The sequence below is a fragment of the Phascolarctos cinereus genome, unplaced genomic scaffold (assembly GCF_003287225.1).
Source record: "Phascolarctos cinereus isolate Bilbo 61053 unplaced genomic scaffold, phaCin_HiC Scaffold_726;HRSCAF=1367, whole genome shotgun sequence".
Lineage (NCBI taxonomy): Eukaryota > Metazoa > Chordata > Mammalia > Diprotodontia > Phascolarctidae > Phascolarctos > Phascolarctos cinereus.
Window position 1 is genome coordinate 178479476 of NW_027556098.1, and position 21630 is coordinate 178501105.

The following is a 21630-nucleotide window of genomic DNA, read 5'->3' on the forward strand; positions in this document are numbered from 1 at the left end:
ACCAGGTGGCTTCACTAATGGTTATGGTGAATTCCTCTTCAGACAGGCTTCAGATTCCTCCTAATAGTTTTTAGGCACAAACTAACACAATTCCTTCTAATACCTAACTAGAGTAGAAAAAAAATGGGTGCAAGCAAGTCCGTAATTAAGGAATTCTAGCACCCTGAGCCCCTCAAAAAGAGATGAGAATCTCATGTTATCAGTAAATACCAAAACAAAATACAATCACAGTGTTGGAAAATTTAGAGTTTGGAGGGATATTAGAGTGAAGAAGGCAGAGCTATATAATGGAAAGTGAGGAGGAAAGTGGAGGGAGAGGACCTGAATTTGAATCTTGCTATGCTATTGATTATTCATATGAATTCAGGCAAGTCACTTAATCTGTCTGGGCCTTTGTTTCCTATACAATGCAGAGACTGGGTTCAGGGACCTTTAAGGTCTCTTTCCAGCTCTCAAGCTCATGCCATAATGGGTCCATCTATGAGAAATAGTTTAATTCCTCTCATTTACAAGTAAGAGATCCTACATCAAAAGAACAAATCGATCAACAATTTTTTGTTTTGTGAAGGAAGATATTCTAAGTATGAACACCGTAGGCCTAAAAATCATCATTTCTGGTATTGGGAACTAGAAAGTCCCCTGTTTCTTGAGTTTTGTAATACATGGCCTTTATATTATTGATCACCACTGATCTGCTTTTTTTCTAAGAACTTTCTCCCAGCATGATCAGAATTACAAGAAGAAAAGGGTAGAAGGAAGTACAGTGGCTTGAGGAAACGGTACCATGATTGTGCACTGCCCTAATGCATTTGATCAGATGTGTAGTAGAAGTAAACAACCACTGTCCAACCCCAGACTCAGTCTGAACTGCCCAAAAGCTTATCTCTGGGAAGCTGGTCTAATATAAAATACATTTTCCTAGAAAGACTTTCTTTTTCTTTTTCTTCTTCTTTTATTACCACACCCACCCCAGTCTTCCTGCTGCTAGAAAGATTTTCAAAGAGAAGATCTTTGGTGATTAAGTGGTTCTATAGTGACTAGAGTGGAATTTTACCTCTAGGTCACTGACTCAGTTCCTACCATGTTTGTTACTTGTTAAAGGAATGGAATACCAGTGACAGATATCTCAAGATTTCTATGGAATCTGTTACCTGACCCTAGTAGTACCCAGGGCAGCTAGGTGGCACAGTGGATAGAGTGCTGGACCTGGAATCAGATGGACCTGAGCTCATATCTGACCTCAGAAATGTCCTAGCTGTGTGACCCTGGGTAAGTCACTTCACCCTGTTTGCCTCAGTTTCCTCACCGGTAAAATGGAGAAGGAAATGGCAAATCACTCCAGTATCTTTGCCAAGAAACCCCAAATGGGGTCGCCAAAGTTGGACATGACTGAAATGACTAAATAAGAAGTTGTACCCTGCTGCTACAACTCCACAAAGATAAGAGATAATACATTTCAAGATTTATCAGTCCTATTGATAGATTCAACTTAAGAGAAGAAATGGAGTCTAAACTCCTTGGTCCTTTTTCAGAGACTTTATCCCAAACCAAAGATTCATGTAAGACAAGCCTGGTAGGAAGAGAGAGAATGACAAAATGAAACAAACCCATCAGGCGACAGGCTCTGGAGAGAGACTGGGGAATCTATTTCTGTGGGGAACTATAAGTAGGAGATTAATATTCATTTATTGTGGCTAACTGAAGGTACAGAACTGCCCAACTATCATTCTTACACATTAATCTATTCATTTCACTCCTCTGTTCAAAAAATCTTCAGTGGTTTTCTATTGTCTACCAAAGTTCAAATTTTGTAGTCTGACATTTGAGGGAGTAAGGAAGGGAGAGAGGGAGGAAGGGGAGAGAAAGAGAGAGGGAGGGAGGGAGGATGGGAGGAAGTGAAGAAGGGAAGGAAGAAGGAAATGAGGAAGGGAAGAATGGAGGGAGGAAGGAAGAGAGAAAGGGAAGGAGGAAGGGAAAGCAGGGAAGGGAGAGAGGAAGGGGAGAGGGAAGGAGGGAGGGAGAAAGGGAAGAAGGAAAGGAGGAAGGAAGAGAGGGAAGAAGGGAGGGAAGAAAGAAGGGAGGAAAGGAGGGAGGGAATGAAGGGAAAAGAGGGAGGAAGGGAAAAAGGGAAGGGAGGGAGGGAAGGGGAACCACTAAATGATCTCAGGATTCATGACTGGTCCTGTGTCTACATGGCTGAGACAACTATTCAGAAAGCCTGGTTTTTATCAAACAGTCAGTGTGGTGCAATGAGAGAGAAAAAATAAAAGAATATTGACTCCAGTCCCAGCTCTGCCACAAATTAACTGTGTAGCCTTGGAAAAGTCTCTTAATTTCTGGGTCTTGGATTCATAATTGGTGGAATAAAGAGAATCACACGCTTCATGTAATTCTTGTGACAATAAGGTAAGAGATGTGAAAGTAGCCTAAAATTTAAAAGTATCATCTCTACCTATTCCACTAAAGTCATTATGTGGCCCCTCAGGATCCTCATATGAGTTTTAATGGCCCCTTGACACTACTGCTCTACGCCAATAAAATCACAGATCTAACTCTTTTTTTTCTTGAGGCATAGAGAGATTATAATCTGCATCCCTGAAGAAATAACAGCCAGTGACCAAAAAACACTGGTCCTTAAGAGTACTGAACCTTTATTAAAACTAACCTTTCTTCTTCCATTTCAAGGCCTTACATTTGTATACAGATTATTACTTTTCAATGCATTTTTATATCTACAGTCTTATTTTAATCATTCCTACCTTGCTTTTCACCGGTAGATCCTGAAGCACATTTCAACTATATATTTATCAACTGTAAGACCACTGTTTGTTCAGTTGTTTCAGTCACGTCTTACTCTTTGTGACCCCATTTGGGTTTTGGGTTTTTTTTGGCAAAGATATTGGAGAGGTTTGCCATTTCCTTTTCCAGCTCACTTTACAGATGTGGAAACTGAGGCAAACAGGGTTAAGTGACTTGCCCGGGGTCACACAGCCAGAAAGTGTCTGAGGCCAGATCTGAATTCAGGAAAATTAGTCTTTCTGACTCTAGGCTCAGCACTCTATCCACTATGCCACCCAGATGCCCCTGTCATACCATATAAATGAATAAAAGTAATTTATCATGCCCAAGTTCCCTTCAGGAAGCTGAGAACCACTTTTTTTTCTCCTACTATTGCCAACTAATCTTCACTTTGGCTTACCCCTCCCCATCATCATGCTTCTCTTGCCACAAGGTCTATCATGCTGGAGTAAAGAGGGATATGTTACCTACCATGTCAAAGTGGATTGGAAGAAAGATTCCAGCAGTGAAAGTCCAGGGTCTCCTTGGGGTCCTTTACTGACCTGAAATGCAATGAGTCTACAGTGTTTATGTAGTGGATTCCACTCCTACTAACACTTCTTCATACATCCTTCATGGGATTGGAATAAGAAAAGAAATGTTCATTGTCAGCTAGTTCACATACTACAGCAATTAAAAGGAACCAAATTCACTTGCTGGGGTGTGCTGGAGCCAGCTCTAGGCAGCTTGAGATTGGCAATGTCTACAAATCAGAGCTTGATTTATTATTTCATTGCTTGTGTAGACTTAGGACAGTGTTAGTAATGCAGATTAAAATTAAAAGTGTCTATGTCCGGAAAAAGACCTGACAGAGTCTGAATGCAGACAGAAGCATACTATTTTCACTTTCTTTATCTTTTTCACGGTTTTTTTTTCCTTTTGATCTGCTTCTTCTTTCACAACACGACTAATATGGAAATATATTTTACATGATTGCACATATATAACCTATTTAAAATTCTTACCTTTTTAGAGAGGAGGGAAAGGAGGGAGGGAGAAAATTTGGAATTCCAAAAATTTTTTAAATGAATGTTAAAAATTGTCTTCATATGTAAATGGAAAAAAATAAAATTCTATTACAAAAAAGAAAAAAAAAAGTGTGTATATATATATGGTTTGTTCCTCCCCCATCCCCCCAGAAGCTCATTTGTTAAATATTTACCAGCACACCCCAGTTTTCCTCCATAAACATTGCTTGAGCCCAGCAAGAGTACAGTAGAATGCGCAGGGAATAAAGTCATTGCCAGACTGGACATCTGGTGACTATAGATTAATGATAATATTAATAATAACAATAACTGAAATTGATACAATGTTTTAAGGTCTGTTATCTCATTTGAGTTCCACAACACCCTACCACCTACCATTGGAAAACTCTCAAGATTCCTGAATTGTGATAAGTAATTGGGGGTGGGGTGAGGGGACATGCAAACAAGTGGGCATTATAAGTGTTATCAGAGACTTCTGCAGCTGACAGGTTAATTAGCACACTTTCCCTTGTCCCCACACTTCTCCCTTTAAGCAAGACCACATTTATAGCATCCTCTGGCGTGTGCTTCTTCTTGATGAAAAACTGAAGAGAAAAGAATCTTCTTCATCTAGTCTCAATTAGTAACTCTGCTCCACTTTTACAAATGAAGAAAATGGTGCTCAAGGAAGATGTGACTTGTCTGTAACATATTTAGTGAGAGGGTCGGGATTTAGGTGGTGCAGTGTGGATAAAGTGCCGGGCCTGGAGTCAAGAAGACTCAACTTCCTGAGTTCAAACCTGGCCTCAGGCACTTACTAGCTGTGTGACCCTGGACAAATCACTTGACCTTGCTGCCTCAGTTTCCTCATCTGTAAAGTGATCTGGAGAAGGGAATGGCAATCCACCTCCAGCATCTTTGCCATGAAAGCCCCAGATGGGGTTACAAAGAGGCAGACATGAATGAAAAATGAAAGAACAGTATCTGAATCCAGATCTTCTAATCTTCTAGATTCGGGTGCTCCCAATCACGTCACACTAGATTTCCCAGGTTGAAGGCAAGATTCTCTTAGAGAACAATTGGGCTTTTGCCTTGGGGCTAGGAAGGGAGGGTGATGCTAATTGCCTCTAGCCCAGGAAACTGCCTAGTGGCTTGGCATCATAGGGCTTTACGGAAACAAGCTAATCCTGTGTCTCTCCTATTTAGTGGAGGTTTTACTTCCTTGAATTTTCAGGTAAATATTGAATTCTGCTTTGTGGAGAATGTGAAGGTTGTCATGGCAACAGGTTGGCAAGTTTAACCAATAGAGTTTATCCCATATGCCAACAGTGCTCATATCATGCACTCTACAATCTACATCCAGGTCTGGGGGACTAGTCTGTTCACCCAAATATTCAGATGGGAGCTTTCTATCTCCTAGAAGTCCTAATCTAGAACATTTAAATCAGGTGGTAATTTGGGTGACTGGATCAGCTCCCCAACAGCTAGTGCTTTCAAACACTGAGCAGATTACTGGTGAAATGGAACACCTATTTCAAGAAACAAGCATAGAGGTGTCTATATAGGAAAAAACCTGTGTCTATACAGGAAAACTCTAACCAGTTAGCCAATTAACTCATTGCAGAGCAAAGGTATCCCCAGAGCAGAGGGTTTTGCCCAAATTATCTAGATAATTATTGCTGCTCTCCATTTTCACTTTTCCCGTATAAACAGAATCTTCATGAATTGTATCCTTCCCTTGCAATATATTTCCTGACTGTTAGAAATCAGCAAGATGCAGTGGCATAATGGAGAGAGGGCCAGAAAGACCTTGGTTCAAGTCCCATCTCTGACATATATTGGCTGTGTGAACCACGGGAAAATTACTTAACCTCTCAATGCCTCAAGTAGTACTTTAAGACCAAGTAAGTTAAAGATGAGTTAGCCATCTGCATCAGGGAATGTACTTTTACACAAGCAGCTCTCCACAAGGGTGAAATCAAGATGTGAACCAAAAAACAAACAAACAGACAGTTAAATGTTTCAGGAAGTAGGGATATCTTATCTTCTTTTGTGAAATTGTTCTTCCTTCTGATTATGGTCACATTAGGATGTGCTCAAGAGTGCTGTACTCCAGAGATCACAGTGAATGGGCAGCAGGACACCTGGGCTCTTCTGTAGGTTCCAGGATGAAAGAGAGAAAATCAATCAGATGTGGTGAACTGGGAAAGGTGTAGTCATGGAAATCTAGGGGCAACAGGGGGCAAGGAACAACTAGATTTCTTTGGTGGGCACTTTGGTGGGGGTCAAGAAAAAAGGGCAAGGAAATGAGCTCTTTTTTTTTTTCTAATCAAAGTCTTAGAAGATAAGCCATGAGGAACTTTAAACTCTGAGGAGGAAAAAAAAATAGATACTACAGAAATACAGGGCATTCCTATTTTTAGACTAGACATCTCTTTTCATCATCATTTCCTCCTATCATTCCTATTTATATTCACCGATTTAAAAAAAATTCTTTCCCACATCTCCTTGTTTCATTCAGGAATTGTACCAATAGACTTTTCAGAGAAGGAAATACAGCCCTGGAAACCTTTTCTATGCTGAGATAACGGGATTCTATGGGTAAGACATTCTGACCCTGAGGGGAACCGCTACTGTATTGAAGAGCTAGAGACAAAAGGATGCAGCCTCTGGACACCACCTGCACCAGGGCAGACCATTTCACGGCAGAACAAAAAGACATATGCAAGGGGGGGAGAGAATGCACCAAGTCCACCCGTCACAATGCCAGACAGTCTCAGGCGGCCCCTGGGTTTTTCCTGGTGCAAGCTGGGGTCAAAGGCACCTAATGTGCCCCACTAGGCAAGAAGGATCAATAATGCTAAAGAGTTAGTGTCTGCAATAAGAAACAAATCATTGCCAATTTAGATAAAATGGTCTCCGTGCTCTGGGCACCCTGGGCTCCCGACTGAAATCCGTCATCCTTCCCATTGACATTGACACTCTGACACTCCCTCCGTGGGGGGAGGAGAGTGGGAGGAAATGAGAGTTTCTCAAGATTTTTTTTTCTCTTTTGCTCCAGATGGGAAACCCCAAGATGGGGCAACCAGCCATCTGGTCTGCCGAAGAGACAAAGCTGAGACCCTGACAACCTTTGTGGCCTGGGAAGTGAGCACATGCTCGGGATCCAAAAGAAATCCCGGAGACTAAAGGGAGTAAGGCAGCGAAATGAGCACAACAAATGCTCAGGAAAAAGAGTTTCAGGGGTTTCCCAGAATAAATGCAAGACTGAAGGTCAGGAGGCAGGCCTTGGGCAAAGTATGTGTGCTTCTTTGCCTCTTTTTTCCAAGCGTTCACTATGGGGTCATCATCATGTACATTAAACCTTGCTAGAATGCTCTGAGGAAGGAGGCTAATGTGATGAAGGCAACTGAGCTGATGAGAAGTATGAGTGTGTGTGTGGCAGGGGGTACGTGTGTGCATGCTAGCACGCGAGCATATGTGCCTGTATTTGTGTGCATAGGTACATGTGCTGGAGGTGGTAGGAAGGTGAGATAGGTTAGAAGATTATGAAAAAAATGGAGAGGGTAAAAAGATTTTAGAGTGGCATAGGTGTACTTCATCACACACTGTTAACTGGTTTTGGAGAAACACCATATTACGTGGAATGACACTATACATAACTACTATTTCCAAAGGAATACTTCAAGAACTCACATTTTCATGGGAGGAGACTCTCCCTCCATAGATGTACAATGCAATCCCTCCATACTTAAGTAGTTTGATGATTTCTTGTAGGGGAAAAAATTATCACCTAATGGCCAAATTTCTGGTGATGGGCCTGGCATAGTGAATACAGAGCTGGACCTGGATTCACAAGGAGCCTTTCTTCAGATAATTACCAGTTGTATGACCCTCCCCAAGTCACTTTTACCTCTCTGTAAGTCTCAGTTTTCATGATTTCTTAATTAGTCATATGTGATTTACTCAGAGGGAACATTAATTTCCAGTTTGGCTTGCAACATTAAATAAACAGTCATTAAGTGCCTAGTATGTTGCAAGAAATTGCACAGTTGTTAGGAAAAATGCACAATTTAGACAGTAGCAAGAATAACTGGCATTTATTCGGAGGTTGCATTACAAGGCTCATCAAAAACAAAAAACCAAAAATCATGTTACAGATGAGAAAATTGAGGCTCAGAGAGGTACAGTGAATGTGTCTATTGTCACAAAGGTAGTAAATATCAACACTGGGATCAGAAACTAGGACCTGTAGCTTCAGAGGTGTGCTGGCAAACGTTTAATAACCAGCTCCCTGAAAATACATGATACCTATTTAAGTTTCATCTGACTTTTTAACACTTTCTCCATCACTTTTTTTCTTAACAAAACAATAAATTAAACCCTGATTTGTAGTGTTTGCTGATATTCAAGGTGCAAATGCTGACACTGAAAATTTAACAATCAGCTCTCCCAAGCCTGTACAAGCTGCCTCTGGTGCATCCCTGGGTGAATCCAAACCCAGAGTTCTTCCCAATACACCCTCTGCCTTTCATCATATAGTGGAAAGATAAGACACAATCCCTAATATGGAGTCTGCTGTGTAGTTAGAGGGATTCTGGATAAAATCTCTCAGTATATTATCACATAGTCCAAGTTGAAAAACATATATTATCGCATAGTCCAAGTTGAAAAACAAAGTGCTATGTGAAATCCAAAGGGTGAAAGTACCTTATGAACCTTTGGCTCTTCTGACATTGTCCCTTTCTACATGGCAATATCGAACAGCAGCATGGCAGACCAGGTAGAGGAGGACGATTTGGAGCCTACCAAGTCACTGAAACTCTCTGGACCTCACTTTCTTCATCTGTGCAATGAGGGGGCTGATTGATAAGATCACTAAGATAATAATCATCATCATTGTGATTATTGTAAGTAACGTTTGTATAGTGCCTTAAGGTTTACAGTGCTCTATACAAACGGGATCTCATCTGAGCCTCACAACAACTTGTGAGGCTGGTGCTACTATTCTGATCTCCTGCAGTTAAGTGACATATTTAGGGTCAAATGGCTAGGAAGTATCAGAGGCAGGAATTCAACCCAGGTATTGCTGACCCCAAGTCCAACACTCTATCCCTTAAGCCACCGACATCCCTTCCAGCTCAAAATCTTATGAACCAATGACAAGACATGATAAATCCCTAGCATGAGCAGTAGGGAGGCAGTTAGGTGGTTCATGAGGTCAAGAAGAGTCAGACACAACTGAACGACAACAACATAGCATGCGTAGTATTAAAGGAGGTGTAAACGTCACAATTAATCTCCAAGTTTTGATGCAAGACAGAATTTATGTTGGTGCCATCGGCAGAATGTTGGTGCTAGAAGTCAGAAGGAGAAACATATTTAGAGGAAAGCATAATTTTGAACATGTTGAGCTTGGCTGCCAGAGAGCCATTCATGTGGCAGGGACCTTTGGGCATCTGGAGATGGAAGGGTGTCATCTTCAGAAGAGATGCCGGGCATAGAGACATCTCTTCAGAAACCGCTGGCAAAGAAACAGTAGAAGAAACTGCAAGGGATGGCCAAAGGAAAAAGCACAGGGAGAAGTGAAAAGGGAAGCAGAGACAGATCCTTGGGGAATACTTGCATTCAGGAGCCACTGTGTAAGACCAAAAAGAAGTGTTTAGAGGCACAGGAGAACCGGGAAAGTGTGGCATCTCAGGAGTCAAAACAAGAGAGATATGTAGTAGGATCAAGTGGTTAACAATAGCAAATGCTGTAGAGGTCAAGGAAGACAAGGAGTGAAAAAAGCCACTGGAATTGGCCAGGAGGAGGTCACCGCTAGCTGCCTTAAAGAGAAATGTTAACACAGAAGGGAAGGATCTATTTCAAGGGTTTCAGTAGAAAGTGAGTAATGAGAAAATGGAGACATCAGGAATAGACAATTTTTTTCAAGAAGTTTATCAATGAAATGAAGGCCCCTCTATTTTTTTTTAAGGACTGTGAGAATTGAGTTATATTTCCCTTTTTGTTTATATCCCCATTACCTAAGAGTGAATAGAAGGTGCTTCTCCTCTTACCTTCCATCTACTCAGTCTGTCTCTTGTATGTACCTATTCATTTAGATACTGTCTCCCCAGTTACAATGTAAGCTCCTGGAGTGCTTAGCACAGTATAGAGCACAAAGTAAATGCTTGTTGATTGACTGACAGATGGATTTGTGGACATATGGGAAGTAGCCAGTGGAGAGAAAGAGAGCAGACATGTGTGAGAGAGAGGGGATGCTAGAGCAAGTTCCTGGAGGAGGGAGAGAATACGACTAACATTTCATCCAGCAAAACTTTGTTAAAAATTGATTATGTGGAAGGTACCGTGGTAGGTGCTGTAGAGATTAAGATTGCATGTAGAGGGATTAGATTTAGTTAAAATAAGGATTCTACTTATTCTGTGTCCAAAGAGAAAGAGGAGAGGGTGGGTAATGATGCTGAGAAGCTTGGAGGAATGGTGGGGGTGGGACAACTAAAGGAGCTTATGCCAGATGCCTCAACATTCTCAGGGTAAGTCTCCTGCTTTAGATGTAGGGGATGGAAGGAGGTTTGGAGCTTTCTCCATCATTCAAACCCTCTTCATTCCATCACGTTTAGGGAACAGAAATTAAATGTTAGCACTAGTCTAAAATCAAATTTAAAGAGGCAGGTCTGCTTCCAGGAAAATCCAATTCAACATAATCCAAGGCACTGAAATAAGCTCTAGATATACATGGACAAAAACAAAACAGTTTCATGCCTTCAAAGAATTTAGAATCAACTAGACATAACACATGAAACAATCTCCTAGATATAACATGTGCGTTTACTGCCTCGATCTGACCAAGCTGCATTTCTATGTGGACCCAGGTATATGTATTAATTCTCAACTGTTTTAATCACAGAAGAAAAAATCAATTAATTATAAGATCACAGAATGCTCGAGCTTGAAGCCAGTTTAGAAATCATCTAGGTAAACTCTGTCATATTACAGATGAACAAACAGTACCCCAGAGAAGTAGACTGCCTTTGTAGAATCATATCCTTAGGAGCAGCTAGGTGGTGCAGTGGATAGAGCACCAGCCCTGAAGTCAGGAGTACCTGAGTTCAAATCCAGCCTCAGACCAAAACACTTGATACTTACTAGCTATGTGACCCTGGGCAAGTCACTTAACCCCATTGCCTAAAAAAAAAAAAAAAAGAATCATATCCTTTAGAGACGGAAGACATCCTACAGTCATCTTATCCAACACTCTTTTACAGGGGAGGAAACTGAGTCCCAGAGAGTCAGTTAGTCAGTAAATAAGCATTTATTAAGCTCCTACTACTATGTGCTAGGCACAGTGCTAAATACTAAAGTTCAGAAAGGTTACCTGACTTGCCAACAGTCACATAGATAATTAGCAGTGGAGGCAGGACAAAAAGGGAGACCTCCTGAATAGCAACCCAATCTTTCCACTATACTAAGGTGATTTTTCTTTAATCCAGAGGACTCTAAGGTGGAGCACCCATTGCTGGTCAGAGAGAGAATCCACCTCAGAAGAAAGGTGACTACAAGGATCTACAAGATCATGCCTATGAAAATCTGCCGAAAGAAACCAGAAAGTTAAGCCGAGAGAAGAGAAAGACTGATATGGAATTGATAGCATTTGAAAAACTGTTGTGTGGAAGAATGATGAGGCCTGTTTTGCTTGGCCCCAAGATGCAGAACTAGGAAGGATGAGTAAAAGTTATTGTTGTTCAGTTATTTTCAGTGTCCAACTCTTTATGACACCATTTGGGGTTTTCTTGGCAAAAACACTGAAGTGGTTTGCATTTCCTTCTCCAGTTCATTTTACAGATGAGGAAAGTGAGGTAAATAGAGTTAAGTGACTTGCATAGGACCACACAGCTAGTAAGTATCTGAGGCCAGATTTGAACTCAGGGAGATGAGTCTTCCTGATTCCACCCTGGCACACGTGTCCTGACGCTGCTCCACCTAGCTGCCCAGGTGAAATTAGCAAACAGTCAAATTTGAGCCTCATGTCAGGAAAAACTTCCTAAAAATTAGAGCAGTCTAATTTCTAGTCCAATTTCTGCCATTACAATACTCCTTCAGTGACTTTTGATGAGTCATTCCCCCACTCAGAAGTTCTATATCATGCCCTCCATCATCTCCAATAAAACAAGCCAGACAGCATACTAGTTGTAATAATAACAGTGATAATAATAAAAATAAAGATAATAATAAATGAGAGGATTGGATCAAAGTCTTTTCTAGATCTAACATTCTATTCTAAATATCCGCTATCATCAATTCTCAAAAAACAAGGTTGGGGTCATTGTCACAGTGAAATGCCCACCTGAAAAAAGGGGCAAATTGAGGCGGCCTTCCCTCTGCTACTTGGTATAGGGTCAGGTCATTTCAATCTGCTACCCTCCCCCCCACTCCCAACCACTTGCTGTGTGCTCAAAGAATGCAAATTAATTATAATATTAATCCAAGAGGAATATAATTAGGAACACAAATGGGCTTCAGGAAATAATCATATCCTGTGTCCCAAAGCTAAATATTAATGAATTTTGGATTATCTGGCATTTTTTTATTATTTGTGCTACTGTTATATCCCAGTTAATGAAGACTCAACTGCACATTTTTAGGGAGTCCATAAGCAAACCCCATTTCAGACTTAGATAAATCATTAAACAATGAGGGAGCAACTGCCGTTGGTCTATATCACTATTATCCAGAGACTGACTGTTCAGATCGGTTTAGATCCATTAGTATATAGCTAGGTGGTGGTAGAGGGAGCTTTGGACCTGGAGTCAGAAAGGCCAGGGTTCAAATCTCACCTCAGACACTTGGCACTTGTGTGACCCTGGGCAAGTCATTTAATCTCTGCCTGTCTTGATTTCTTTTCTATAAAATGGGAACATTAATATTATCTACCTCCCATGGTTGATACGAGGATATGAGATAACATTTGCAAAGTGCTTTGCAAATCTTAACGTGTTATATAAATGCTAGCTATTATTGTTTTTATTAGCCATGAGTTTTAACTAAAATTCTCATTGTAAAGGAAGAACTAGGCAGCCGGCAAGAGAAGAAAAAAGAGCACTTGCCCCATTCTAGGACGGACAGGGTCTTGACCTCTCTCCACAGAAAATATTAAATCTGGACCCAGGTGCTGCTGAGAGTGGGGTCTGGCAGCAAAGCGGCCGATAAAAGACCTTTCTCAAAGACCTTTGATCCCAGACATCCCACGGGAAGTGACTGAGGAGACTGTAGGTTGACAGACAAGCAGGTGTGCACTGGAGGAGCCACAGAGATTAGCTGGAGCTTAGCCAGACCTCCCCAGGATGCAAATCATTCCCAGGCTTTCTCAGGAGACTTCCAAGGTCATGGATTTAAGATCTCGAAAGGACCTTGGAGGTGATCTATCCAAACCCCTTCATTTTATATATGAGGACACTGAGGCCCAAGGAGCTTATGAGATTTGTTCATGGTCACACTGGTGGTTAAGTGCCAGGACCAGGATTTAAACACAGGTCTTCCAGTTTTAGAGACAATGTTCTTTCCACTGTGAACAGACCAGGTGCTAAATCACTCTATGAATCGAGGAGTATCAGAGCCTGCCCCTCCCTCCCTCTCTCTCTCCCTCTCTCTCTTTCTCTCTCTCTTCCCGCCTCCCGCCCCATCTCTCTCACTCTGTTTCTGTTTCTCTCTCTCTCTCTCTCTCTTCCTTTTTCCCCTTCCCCCTCCCTTTTTCCTCCATCTTTCCCTCTCCCTTCCTCCCTCTCTCCCTCTTTCTCTGTATGTATGTATAAATACATGTTAATTGATCATATATATGTATGTACATATATAAATATATTTATATTTAAATTTATTTATAGGTGTATACATATAATATATATTTATGTATAAGTATATATACTATGTATACTTATATATGGATATGTGTACATATATGAATATGCATGCATACATGTTCAGATATATATACATATATGTATACTTATATATAGATATGGTAACAACCTAAATATTGAATTTAATATGCAAATTGGGTTGGGTTTCTTATCTCTCTAAAAGGTTACTAGGAAATATAACCTCTGTGTAAACATCTGACATCAGCAAAGTTTATTCATTCATTCAACAAACATTAACTAAAAGTCTGTAATTATAATTATTGGTAGTATCATCTATGTGTGAGGCCCTATCCTAGAAAACTGAAGAGGCTATAAAAATGAAGAAGACACAAATCCTTGTTCTCAAGGCATTTCAAGATGCCATGGAGTGGACACTACTAGCTACAAGATGTGGTCAATATGCATCATCGTAAGAGTGGTCCAAACAAAACTATGTGCTACAAGACAGCAAAGGAGAAATAAAGTGTATTTCTGGCCAGGCTAGCTTGGAAGCCTTCATAGTGGAGGTGGCATCTGAGTTCGTACCTTCAAAGACCAGTAGATTTCAGATGGCAGGCAGACGGTGGAGGATTGCTTCTCAGGTAGGTTGAAGAGGAGGATTCTTGATTCAGTATAAGTGTGAGGTTCCCTCCAGTTGTGACATTCTGTGACCCTGTGAGTTTACAAAGCACACAGCAATCAGTAACATATGGTGGGGAGTGGGAAGGAGCAGGAGCAGAGGAACACAATTGTTCCTAGCAGCAGAGCTCCAGGACCTGGATCCTAGAGTCTAGTCCTGTCTCTGACAATGACCTTGGACAAGTAACGTCCCCAATTTGGGCCTTCATTTTCTCAGCTATGAAATAATGAGGTCAGACCCAGGTCCCTTCCAGGTCTGACATTTATTCTAAATATGTACCATCATCAATTCTGGATTAATAGGAGGCACAACAGACACAAGAAATGGCATGAGCAATTGTGTGGAAGCAGAAAGTGAGTAGGCCCACCTGGCTGCAGTACACAGTATACATGTAGGAGATAATACTGGGAAAGCAGGTCAGAGGGAGAATGTGGAGGGCATTAAATGCCAAACCAAGGAGTCTGGACTTTCTCTGGTATACAATGGAGAACCCCTGAAGATTTGGTAGGAGAAGGAGGAACATAACCCCAAGGGGTCCTACAAAAAGATTAACCTGTTAGCCTTAGGACAGAAAGAGGGGAAGAGGAGAGACAAAGAGACTCATTGGGAGGCTATTGCAAGCGCTCAAAGGAAGATATTGAAGGCCGGTCTGGTCTGTTGTGGCAATGGGATGGAAAGGAGGAGAAGATGGGAGAGGTACAGCAAAGGAAAAGGCTGGGCTTGGTGACTAGTTGGTTGTGAGGGTGAAGGAGAGGGCTAACTCAACTAAGGAAATGAGGAGGAAAAGTTGGCAAGAGACAAAAACGTTCAGTTTTAGATCTATATATTTTGAGGTGCTAGAAAGACATCTAGGTGGAGATGTTCATCCAGCAGGAAGTTAGAAAATTCGGAGCTAGTATATTAAAGAGATAGATTTGAGAATAGGTGCTTGGAAGTGAGAGTTGAAATCGTGGGAGCTGAAGAGAAAACTAAGAGAAAAGGTGCAGGGAGTATAGAGGAAGAAAGGAGGGCTAAGCAAAGGTCTGTGAAGAAACGAGCATATTTAGGGAGGGAGGGACCAGTAAAAGAGGCAGAGAAGAGAGGTAAGAGGGTAGTCAGGAAAGGGCAGAGTCACAGAAGTGAAGGGAGAGAAGCTTCAAGGACAGGATGGTCAACAACGCCAAACGCTAATCAATCAGTTAGTTTCATTAAGCATTTACTGTGTTCCATGAGGAACTTGGGATTCAATGTGTCAGAGAAGACCATAATTAGTAAATTAGATAAAGCCAGAGGGGGGAAAGGACATAAGATATGTTCAGAAGTGGCCTTTGAAATTGTAGACTTAGTAGTATGGGGCTGAAAGCTACAATGGAAAAGGATTGAGCAATGTATTGGTAGAAAGGAAACAGATGTAGGCATTCCTTCTATGGTACTTCCATAGGTACGAGTTAGGGGTTTGGGGGAGGCATGTATGGGAAGTGGGGGATACACGAGTGGCTATCTCAAGCCTAGCATATGTCACAGAGGCACAAAAACCAAGGTAGAGTCCTGAAGCACCATGTGGTTCATTTGGAATAATTAAGGTCTGGAGGATATTTAAGTGACACAGCCACAATCAATGGTAAAACCGGGACAAGCACCTGGGCCCTTCTGACGATCACATGGCTTCTCTGTTCACTACTAGGCTATTGCTTTGGTCACTGATGGATTAGTGGTTTACTGAGTCCAGTAACCTAAGTCCTTACTCAGATCACTCAGAAAGAGATGATCATGGTTGTGGTAAGAGACTAAGGGTTCCTCCCAGGATATGAACATATTGTAGACATTCTCCCACTCAACTGAGGAACTGCTTCTGTGAGCCTATACTTGGAAGATAATGTACTGTTCAGCATTGATTTTCAGCCTAGCCATAGCTGAAACTCATCCAGAAAAAAAAAAAAACCTGGATATATGCAGGAGAAAATGAATATAGCATACAATGAATCTCTAATCAAAGCTGTATTTTTTAAGTTGGTCATCCTGCACACATCCCTACCCAAAAGGCAGTGGGATCTAGAGGGACTGCAAATGTGGGCAGGATGTACTGCATTCAAAAATAATAATAACAATTATAATTTTATTTGTAAACATCCTCAGGGACATTGGTAAAAGCAGGATATTCATCGTAAGACTTTGGTAATGTTCCAAGTTGGGTAATTGCTTTCTATCTACCTACCATCCCTCCCCACCTCTGTAATTCCCTGTGATTGGCTCTTTTCCTGATGGCTAACTATAGAAAATCAAGCTGTGCTCCACCCCAGACATGGCTTCATTTCCTTTGCTGAGTTAGAGAATCATTGGATTTTGGAGCTGGAAGAGACCTTTGAGATCACCCAATTATTTTACAGCTGAGGAAACAAGCCCAGAGAGGAAAAGAAACTTTCCCAGGGTCACACACCTAGTTAGTAGCAGAGCTGGGATTAGAACCCAGGTGTCCCCAGTCCTAGCCCAATGTTTATTCTATCATCCCAGCTCTTCCAAGGCTGCAGACTTCCATTTGAATGGATGAGACAGTCCCAAAGCACAGCCATTATCATTATGACAAAGCAAACTGTGTGAAAAGCCCATTATAAAGGCAATCAGGGTTGACAGAGGCAATTAAAACACAATGATAATAAAGAATTTTCCAAAACACCATTAAATGTGTACTGCAAAAAATCAAACACAGTTTCCAACAGTTACTGAAAGTTGCATTCTTGTCTTAACTCTGGGACTGCTTTACAGGGCCCTCAGGCAACCACAACCAAACATTCCAAACTCTGCTATGTTCCTTCCACATTTCTCAAAAAAGAAGCTAGTTGGAAGGAGAGAGGTGATAATTTCTCTTTTTTTTTAAGAAGAAAAAACTGTTGGGGGGTTTTAATTATTTATTTAATTTGTGAAATAAAACAAGCATTTCCATAATGGTAGACATCTCTAGGATTTACAGGAATTTTCATCTTGACATTCTGTGGGGATATCCATCCAGCTGCATGTGCTCAGCACACAGAACAGAGAAAACAACAACAGAGACACAGAAGAATCAGTCAGGGAGGTAGGAGGAAAACTGAGAGGGAGCTGGGAGATGAGGAGTTCTGTTTTAGGTATCTTGACTTTGAGGTTTGGGGATTTACACACTTAGATTTGACCTTTAAGGCATTATTGCAACAGGTACTATTCAACAATAGAAGTAGTCTGGGCTTACGGTAAGGCAAACCTAGGTTCAAATTCTATCCCTGATACTATACGTGTAGTGGCACTGGGCCAAGTCACCTAATTGCTAGGTGCCTCAGTCAATTCCCTAGGACTTATCTCCAGAGTCACAGCCAGGTGCCATCTGCCTCAAGTGGAGGGAATTCTCATACCATGAGTTCCACTGGCTCCAACTCCCTTGTATATTTCTGCTTGGAAAAGCCTGCTCCCAAAGGAGGCAGAATAGAATATCAAAGAAAAAAGACAAAGAAGGCAGTTTTCTACCTCAAGGACCTTTGGAAAAACAAAGATGTCCATACTGTGATTCAAGGTATGATGGGGTTTAGGCAGGTACTGACAGGACATGCTATTAAAGGTGTCCCCTGAGCAGCTGGAAATAGGGTATTAGAACTTGGGAAAGAGGTTGGGATGTGAAAAATTTCAGAACTCTTCTGTATTAAACTGGCAATTGAAGCAGTGGATTGATTATATGAGGAAAATTTCTGGACTATAAACATTTCTCAAGTCCTCCTTTCAGAGAGCCTCAAGAACAGATTCTCCTTAATTAACCTGGCCTTATTGAACAATGCCAATTACCTTCAAGGATCACCTTCCTTGGCATGGACCAAGTGCCACAGGGAATATGTGTAAGTCATAATAACTTTCTGTTTAAGGCATATTAAGAAAATGAAAAGACCATCTATGTTACCTCCTTGGTGATCTTTGGAGTTGTTAGCTACCTCTAGGGATCAAGATGCCAGGCCTGTTCCAGGAGGTTACCATTTGCATTTCAGCCAGGGAAGTATTCTATGTCTAACTTTCATGGAATCAGGAAAGACTTCTTGAAGGCATCAGGCCATCTAGTAGACTTTGAAGGATGGATATAGCATTCCAGAATCTTTACTGTTAGTGAAGACAAGACAGATTCATGACATGAGTTGAATAGAACTGATTTTCCCCAATACCTCACCCATCTAAGTAGATATCTCACCCATCTCCCAAATAAATGACAATAGGATAACCATATCATAGATTTAAAGCTGTGACTTTAGAAGGCATAGTCCAAGTAACAGTTCCAACCTTCTACATTTGATGGATAAGGAACCTCAGGCTGAGAAAGGTTAAATGATAAGCCCAAGGTGATAAATGAGTGGCAAAGTTAGGATATAAACCCAAGTCCATTGCTTCCAAAGTTTTCCACTACCCAAATCAATATTTTGAATATAGTCAATATTTTATTCCAAACACCCAATATTTCATTCTAAAAATAATGTGAATACTTCCATTTCACAGTTAGAGAAACTGAGGGAAAGAACAGTTAAGTGACTTTGCTAAAAGCATGCAGTCTGGTCTAAGAGTATAAGACCCATCTATTGCAACTCATAGAGTCTCTCTCATTAGGACTACCCAGCCTGCACCTGGACATACGTAATTAGAGTACAAAACTAATGAGGCTAAGGTCATATGTTCAATCCCCATATAAGACAGCTTCGCAAAAAGAAAAAGACTGCCCCTTTGGCACAGACTGGCAGATGTGTTGCTAAGCCACTGTCAATGATACTGGAAAGACTGCCGTACTGAAGAGGGGCAAATACTAAGCAAATACTTTTCAAAAAAGGGAGAATTGAGTCACCAAAGTGCAGACCAATGAATTTGCCAGAAAATTCTAGAAATGTTATTATAGAGGTAGTTAGTGAACATATGGAAAAGAAAATGGTCATCATGAACAACTTATGTGATCCACCATCATGGATCTAGGTTCATTAAGAGTAGAAAATGCCAAATTCATTTCTTTCTCTCAGCTGGATTACTAAACCAGTATATCAAGGGAATGATGCTCTGTTGTTTACCTAAATAAAAGCAGTGTTTGATAAAATATCTCATGTTACTCTTGTGGAAAAGGTGGAGAGATAAGGACTAGATAAGAATAATTAAGTTATTTCAAAGCTGGCTGAATGGCTGGACTTAAGAGAGTAGCTATTAATGGTTCAATGTCAACAATGGAGTGCTCCAGGGATCTTGCAAGGACAGGCAGCTAGGTGGTGCAGCGGATAGAGCACTGGACTTGCAGTCACAAAGATTGACCTGAGTTCAAATTCAGCCTTAGATACTAACTTGCTGTGTAATTCTGGGCAAATCACTTAATCTCAGTTCTATCATCTGATAGAACTCTACCTCCCAGGATTGTTGTGAGGATAAAACAATATAATACTTATAAATCTCTTTGCAAACCTTAAAGCACTGTATAAATGCTAGCTATCTGTGTTTGACTCTGTTCTATTTAACATGTTGATTAAAGACTTGCATAAAGGTATATATGGCATGCTTATCAAATTTACAGTTGACACAAACCTCGGAGGGATAACTAGCACACTAGAAGACTGAACTAGTATCCAAAATTACATTGACAGGCTAGAACACTAGGCCAAACTTAATGATCTGAAACTTAATGAGGATAACATCTAGCATCTCCCATTTGGTTTCATAAATGAACTTCACAAGTATAAGGTAGGGAAAGCATGGTTATATGAAATTTTTTTCTGAAAAATATCTGGACATTTTCATGTACTGCAAGCTTAATATGAATCAACAGCATGGTATGACAGCTAAGAAGGGGGAAGGAATGCAGGGGCGGGGGGATGCAAACTTGAGTTTTACTAAGAGAGGCATGGCTTCCAGGAATGGAGAAATGATAGTCCCATTATCGTTTGCTCTAGTCAGGTGACATCTGGAATACCATACTTAGTTCTAAGCAACACAGTTTAAGAGTGACTTTGATCAGCTGGTGAATGTTCAGAGGAAGGCAACTAAGGTGGTCAAAGGCATCAAGTCTAATCCATATAATAGAATTTAGAGTTGGAAGGCACATTAAAGGTTACCTAGCCAAATTCCCTCAAGTGACAGAAGAGGAAACTGAGGCCCAGAGAAATGAAGTAACTTCACAAAATTATAAAATATTAGAATTTAAACAGATCTAATCCATACCTCCCCCCAAAAAAATTAAATCAGTTGAAGGAATGGGAAATATTTAGGCTAGAGAAGAGAAGAATTGGGGCTAGAAGGATAATACTAGTTCTTTTCAAATATCTGAAGGGTTGTCAAGTGGAAGTGATTAAACTTGTCCTATCATTCTGTATGGCCCCAGGGGACAGACATGGGTGGAAGTTGTAAAGAAGCAAATTTAGGTTTAATGTCAGGAAAACTTTCCTAATAATCAAAGTTACAGGCAAATAGAATGGACTGCCTCTGGAGATAGTGGGTTCTCCTTGATGGCAAGAAGCAGAAACAAGATGACCACTTTTCAGGTATACTTGAACAGGATTATTTCTGGGGTATGGGTTGGACTAGATGACTGCTGTGATCTTATTCTACTCTTACCTTCTATGATTCCCATTTTATAGTTGGGGAAACTGAGGCTCAGAAAAGTTAAGGAACTCATCCATGATGACATGGCCAGAGAACATCAGAATCCTTAGGTCTTCTGACTCCAAGTACAAGCGCTCTTTTCTTTATAGAACATTACCTCTGTTCACTAAGAAAGACACTGTATACAGCACTATGGGGGATGAGTGAAGATGAACAAGAAATAGCCTCTGGTGGGGCAGCTAGGTGGCACAGTGGGTAGAGCACCAGCCCTGAAGTGAGGAGGACCTGAGTTCAAATCTGGCCTCAGACCAAACACTTGACACTTACTAGCTGTGTGACCCTGGCAAGTCACTTAACCCCAATTGCCAAATGAATGAATGAATGAATGAATGAATGAATGAATGAATGAATGAATGAATAAAAAAGAAATAGCCTCTGGCCTCAAGGAGTTTACAACCTAATAGGACATACTACTGAGATAACAGCCTTCTTTCCCTGGGTACATTGTCCTAGGCTAGAGCACCCTGTCTCCTTTGCTCCGTTCATACTCTATGCTTTAAGATGCTTAACTGTGTATGTCCCATCGTAAGGGCCAGAATCTGCCATCTTTTGTCCTTATATTCTCAGTGCCTTGAAGCATTTCTTGAATTGTACTGAATTTCTAAATAGACTGGAGAGAAGGTACATGGAAAGAGCCTTCATTTAGAAGTCAGGAGATCTTAGTAGTAGTCTC

General features: G+C 40.9%; 1 long non-coding RNA gene across 1 annotated transcript in view; it reads right to left on the reverse strand.

Moving 5' to 3' along the window:
* Positions 1–21630, reverse strand: part of LOC110207252 (uncharacterized) — a 184248-nt gene that overhangs the window by 72888 nt on the left and 89730 nt on the right. The window contains exons 2-3 of the long non-coding RNA XR_002324107.2: positions 14249–14375; positions 3271–3341 (exon numbers count right to left, since the gene is read on the reverse strand). This is a non-coding gene — a long non-coding RNA (uncharacterized LOC110207252). The remainder of the gene's footprint in view (positions 1–3270; positions 3342–14248; positions 14376–21630) is intronic.